Below are 5,689 nucleotides of genomic sequence, written 5' to 3' on the forward strand. Positions count from 1 at the left end.
GTCCAGCCTTCTCAGTGTATCAACGGAGTACGAACTCACCAGTTTCAACAAGGCATTATTCTCTCCTTTAAGTTTATCAACCTCCTGTTGAGACTCATAAAGCATTCTTTGAAGAGACGAATTTTCAGTTGTTAGCTTCTGAACCTCGTTTGCTCTAGCACGCAAACGATCAGCCATGTTAGAAACAGAAGCAGCACTCTGAATGCTAGAAGCCATTGAGTCATCAATAGCCTCTTCCTCAGACCTCCTTGTTAACAGTATTTCATCCATTGGAGTAATGAAATTCCTAGCTACTATGACAGCAGTAGCATCATTCATCATCACAGAATCATTAACTGTGAGATGACGATTTTGGGATACAAAGGATGGACGCCAAACTTTGGCGTCACTGGTTGTTGTGGGAGTATCATTTAAATTGAAATAATTTGGGCAGGAAGAAGAGGAAGCCATTTTAAGAAGGTTTCGAAGAAAGTCTTAGAAAAACTAAAGTTTCAGAAAATGAAGGAAGTTGAGTTGAAACGCAGTTGCTCCAATCAAGTTTTGCAAAGGCAATATCTATAGGAGGAAATATGGCTACAGTTTCCAGGATCCTAATATTATCTCAGATCCTCATATTCTCTTTTTCTTTTCCAGATTCCAAAACCTCACGCGGCCTCCATTAATGTTTGTCGGCACTTTCGGCGTTTTCAAGAATTATTTTCGTCAAAGCCGATCTTGCTTTGCGGATTTCACGGAGCTACTTTTTCAAAAGTACCCCGAGAATCTCGCAATTTTCCTATGGTTAATTTGAAATTCACCGGTTCTACCTATTCCTCTTATTTGTGTATAAATGTGTTACTAACGAAATTTTCTTTGCAGAAGACATCTACTTTTCTCCATACCTAGTGATGCGATATCTACTTGTTTTTCTTATCAGTGAGCACTCAATATGCCCGAGAAGCAAGACTATCTCTGATCATCCATTCAGGAAGCTAGACTATCCCTGATCACGTTTCCGCTACATCAAGGAACTGTGAAGGCGACCTTATGCTCTAATCTCCTGAGGTCCTTCTAGACTAGGAGAAATGAAAGCTTATTGTCTGCTCCCACCAGCTTCCTTCCCTGATTGCTTACCTTATCTTGCAATCAATATCACAATTTTTTTTTTTGCATTTTTTCTCTTTTTGTAACTCTCTATTCATAAGAGATTTTATTTCTTTAGAATGAACATCTGAAGAAAGAATCCATGAAGTGATCCTAACTCTGAGGGTTATTTGTTTTGACAGAGGCAAAAGAGTTGTGATTTTGCTCTTGCAGGATATAACTAGATCATCAAGCTCTACATTATATTTACTGGGCCGATACGAGCTTGAATGATACTTGAGAGAAGTTTCTCCCACCTAAGAATGTAAGCAATATTTGTGTTATTTTATGTTTATATACTTATTTGATATTTTATCTTGAAAGGTAACCAAATGAGGAGATAAGTCCGTTCTAAAAGAATGACTTGTATGTATCCATGAATTATTAACGCAAATTTTACAGATTGCAAGTTGGATACATTGATAATACACTGCACAGATTAAAGTCTCATAAGAACAGAATATGGGTATAGCAGTGATCAATATAATGCACGTCTGTTGCGTAGCAAATGATATGGATTGAAGTCCCAAAAGGACAACCCTTTAACATGTCAATATTGATATTGTGCACGCCTAATGCGTAGCAAATTATATGGGTTAAAGTCCCATAAATTAATTGACATGTATGTATTAATCTGTGGCATGCCTGCAACATGACAGATATATGGGTTCTAAATGTTCCAACTCCCTAAATGGAGATTATCCACGCCCTACTGTAAAATAACGCTCCATTGGAGGTTATAATCCACATTCTCACATAATAAAAGCCCCTTGCAGTGGCTTGGGTACCCAAAAGCAAAGAAATGCTTATAATTGATGTATGTGCATGCACATGAGAATGGTAGGATCATGAATTGATGAATGACAAATTTTAATTTTGGAGTAGCTACTCAAATCATCAATGGGCTGTGTTGATTGGAACCACGTTCAATTATTAAATGTCGATAATATCATTAGCCAAAATGGAATGAGGTAATTCCATTATAGATGAGAATAAACGTGAAAGAACAAACCCACAGTACGAACCCCAAAAGATGTTAATACTGAAAGTTATACTTGGGTGTTCGGAATAAAAAAGAATATACCTATTTTGTATGACACAATGTTTCTGGCATAAACAAGGAATATTGGGTTTTTTCATATTTACATATTCAATTGTGCCCCCTTACCGCACAATTACGGAGACCAACATATTATCTTTAAGGGTTATTAAATGCACGGAGCATATCGCCATAAGCGATTCCCTAAAGATGTATAAATAGCTGGGTTAAAGCTATATAATGTGTCATAAAGTTTAATCCCTTTAAACAAAATCCTTGAAAGGATTGAAATTGCATGAAGCAAGTCCCTGAAGGACATGTGCCTGAAGCACAAAATCTGTACTCAATGTTAATGTGCATAAATTGCCTCAGTGAGTATATTGATTATAATGTGTTTGCAACACATTAAAGCTTTTGAAGAGTTCAAGAAATATTTGTCTCGACTTAAAGATCGAGCATTATGCCAACGAGATTCTTGCTTATACTAAGAAAGTATTGAAACATTTTTTGAGGATTATCCGTTGGGCACTTAAATATTTTTCCGGAAGTATACTGGACCAGATAAAGCTCAGCTCTATCACCACCACTTGGGGATGATACTATGAAAATTTTTATGGTCGCTTACTGGAAAAAGCTAGTCATATCGGGGGGAGCGTGCCAACTATGATATTCAGAAAGATGATCAACAGTATGGCTTAAAGATATTTTGCCAAGCATCAGGGGGAGCGTGCTATCAATAAAGATCTTCAAACACTGTACTCTTTTTCCTTCATCCAGGTTTTTATCCCACTGAGTTTTTTCTGGCAAGGTTTTAACAAGGCAGTGTCGCACGCGTGTCAATATACACAGAATTTTATGTTACACATGGTTATGTACTCTTTTTTTCCTTCGACCAGTTTTTGTCCCACTGGGTTTTTACTGGCAAGGTTTTTAATGAGGCATATTCCATATCATTTGTGGTCTCCAAGGGGGAGTGTTGTAAAGTCAAGAATGTGGAGCCTAAAATGGTAATAATGATGCTTGCCAACACCCACGTAAAGCCAAAGAAGAATGATTAAGCAACCACATTGTTTTGCCTACAAATAAAGCTTTCCCCTCACTTGTAATTGACATAGAAAACATTCAATGAAATATCATGCTTCTATGCCTTCTCTCTATTTCAATTCTCTCTATAATCTCTTTAGTTTACAACATAACCCTCTTTATCAGCAGCTCATCGAGAATATTAAAATAATATATTTTATTCAATATGGACACAAATAACTGTGGCTAAAAATACAAACTTTTATGAAAATATATAATAATAAAAAACTCAAATACCAAAAACAAATAAATTTTGTTACAATAATTCTTTGTACAACTATTGAGTATCTACGTATTTTACATATTTACAATAGAACCCACAATATTTGCAACAAAGTCCCTTCTGGTAATAGCATCTCCTAGTCTCCGTATGCTTTCTTCTTCTTCCAATTCCTGACATCTTCATCTTCCCATTTCAAAATTGCATACAATCAGATTCAGTGAAGAAAATCCAAAATGCCCAAAAATTACCAAATTTAATTGAGGAGCACAACAAAATTCTCAAGAAATAGCAGTGGCAATGGCAATGGCACTAGCAAATGCAGCATACTCACCAAGAATTTAGGCACTCAGTATCTGGATAAAGGCTGCAAAGAGTGAGAGGATTTCAACGTCAAATGTGTTTATAAAAAAAACTGTAATGTAAAGAAATGTACAACTACAACCAACATTAAAGTCTTAAATCAATGAAGGGTCCTACAGTTGTTTTTTTTAATAAAGAAAAAGAAGAACAAAAAGGCACCTTCTACTGTTCTTGAATAGAAAATCTTGTTGCTTCATTCCATCAAGTTGAACAATCATTTTCTTGAGGATTCGAAGACAAAAATGCAAAACTGCAGTAGCACAACTTCAGAAAATCCCAATTGAACTCAAGACCAACTCATAAAATCACTAATTGAAATCAAAATGCATTCACAAACTCACCCATAAACAATAAATTTCATGCCCAAAATCGAAGAAAAAAATTAATTAAGATAAACACAGATTCTCATCTCAACACCCAAAAAGATAAACAAAAAGCTAGAAAGAAAATTTACTTTAGAGAAATCGTGGTGGTGTTTTGTTACTTGAGAGGTGGCCTAGTCAGGGTTGGTTAAGGAAGGAAAAACAGGAGAGAGAGAGAGAGAGAGAGAGAGAGAGAAGAATAAAAAACAGTGAGCGAGAGATGGAGATAATAAAAAGAAAAAATAATGGAAAAAAGAAAGATGAAAAGACGAGAGAGGCATGCGTTTTTTTTCCAAAGAAACTTCTATAGGAAGATAGGCGTCTTTTGAAATTTTATTATTTTATATATTTTTTATGAAGATTTTTGAAATTGTTCTAGGCACAATTTAAAGTATTCGTGCTCTATAGGTCACTTAAAGGGACACAATTTCAGTATTTGTGCTATAGGCCATTATATATTTGAAATGTGTGCATTCTTAACCACAAAAATTAATATTTGTGCCAAATACTATGCCATAATGCTTAAAATAATATGCGTTTAAGTTTCTTGTTTTTTATAGATAAATAAAAGACACAAATAAAAAAGCTTTAACTATTCTCACAGTGAAATGACAACTCTATGATAATATGATAATTGGACACGAAATTTGTACCTAAACTATTTAGGCACTACTATTTCCTTCTTCTGTTAGCATTGGACGCAAAACAATTGTGTTTTGCCCGTATATTACACAAATACTACATATATATATATGTCAAATGTGTTTCAAAAGGACATGAATACCTTTTTTGTGCTCTTTGGATTGTGCTTTTAGCCCAATTTTTTAGTAGTGCCTCTATTGAGTTTTTTCTTCGGTATTTAGAGAAAGCGAATCAAGGAATGTATAGCGTCAACTGTTAAGCCAGACTTACTCTTGTTTTGGTTAAGAAACAATAATCCATATTTGGTATGCCTTACTATGCCTCACTGGACTGGACTGTGCTATATAATACTTAAAACCCCTATTTGGTAAAGAAGGGGATTATATAGTCCATTAGTGTAAAAAACCCCGGATTCGCTTGTCTAACATAGCAATGACGAAATGTGGTTCGCAAAATAGCGAGAGCGCTATTTTGAACACTCGAGTCCGAACTGCTTGAATCAAATTCAAAACCCCACCACCACAGTTCCAATCGAAACTTGCTGATGAGTCTCAATTAGCTATAGTTGCCGCTCCAAGTTGGCTTGGGCTAGTCAAAGGGCAGATTGATATATAGACATAAACTCAGGAAACCAACAAAATCAAAAAGTTCAATATCCAATAATATGATTGAACCATTGGCCAAATTGAAAGGGAAGGAGGAAAATCTTTCCTGGTGGAATTCAAGAGACAGAGAAAGAGCTCAAATCAATGAGTTGGCTTTGTCATCTAGCAAGCCTCTGCCAATAAAGACCTCCAATAATAGAAGGGGATGCGGAAGCAAATCTAGCTAGCCCAAAGGCCAATTGAAAGACCCGAA

The 5,689-nt window shown here is 35.6% G+C and overlaps 1 long non-coding RNA gene across 1 annotated transcript; it reads right to left on the minus strand.

Moving 5' to 3' along the window:
- Positions 3,539-4,069, minus strand: LOC109949498. Its single transcript, XR_002271955.1, has 3 exons — positions 3,987-4,069; positions 3,799-3,831; positions 3,539-3,650 (listed from the first exon to the last, which is right to left on the minus strand). It is a non-coding gene; the product is annotated as an uncharacterized LOC109949498 (long non-coding RNA).

The sequence above is a fragment of the Prunus persica genome, chromosome G6, assembly GCF_000346465.2.
Source record: "Prunus persica cultivar Lovell chromosome G6, Prunus_persica_NCBIv2, whole genome shotgun sequence".
Taxonomy (NCBI): Eukaryota; Viridiplantae; Streptophyta; class Magnoliopsida; order Rosales; family Rosaceae; genus Prunus; species Prunus persica.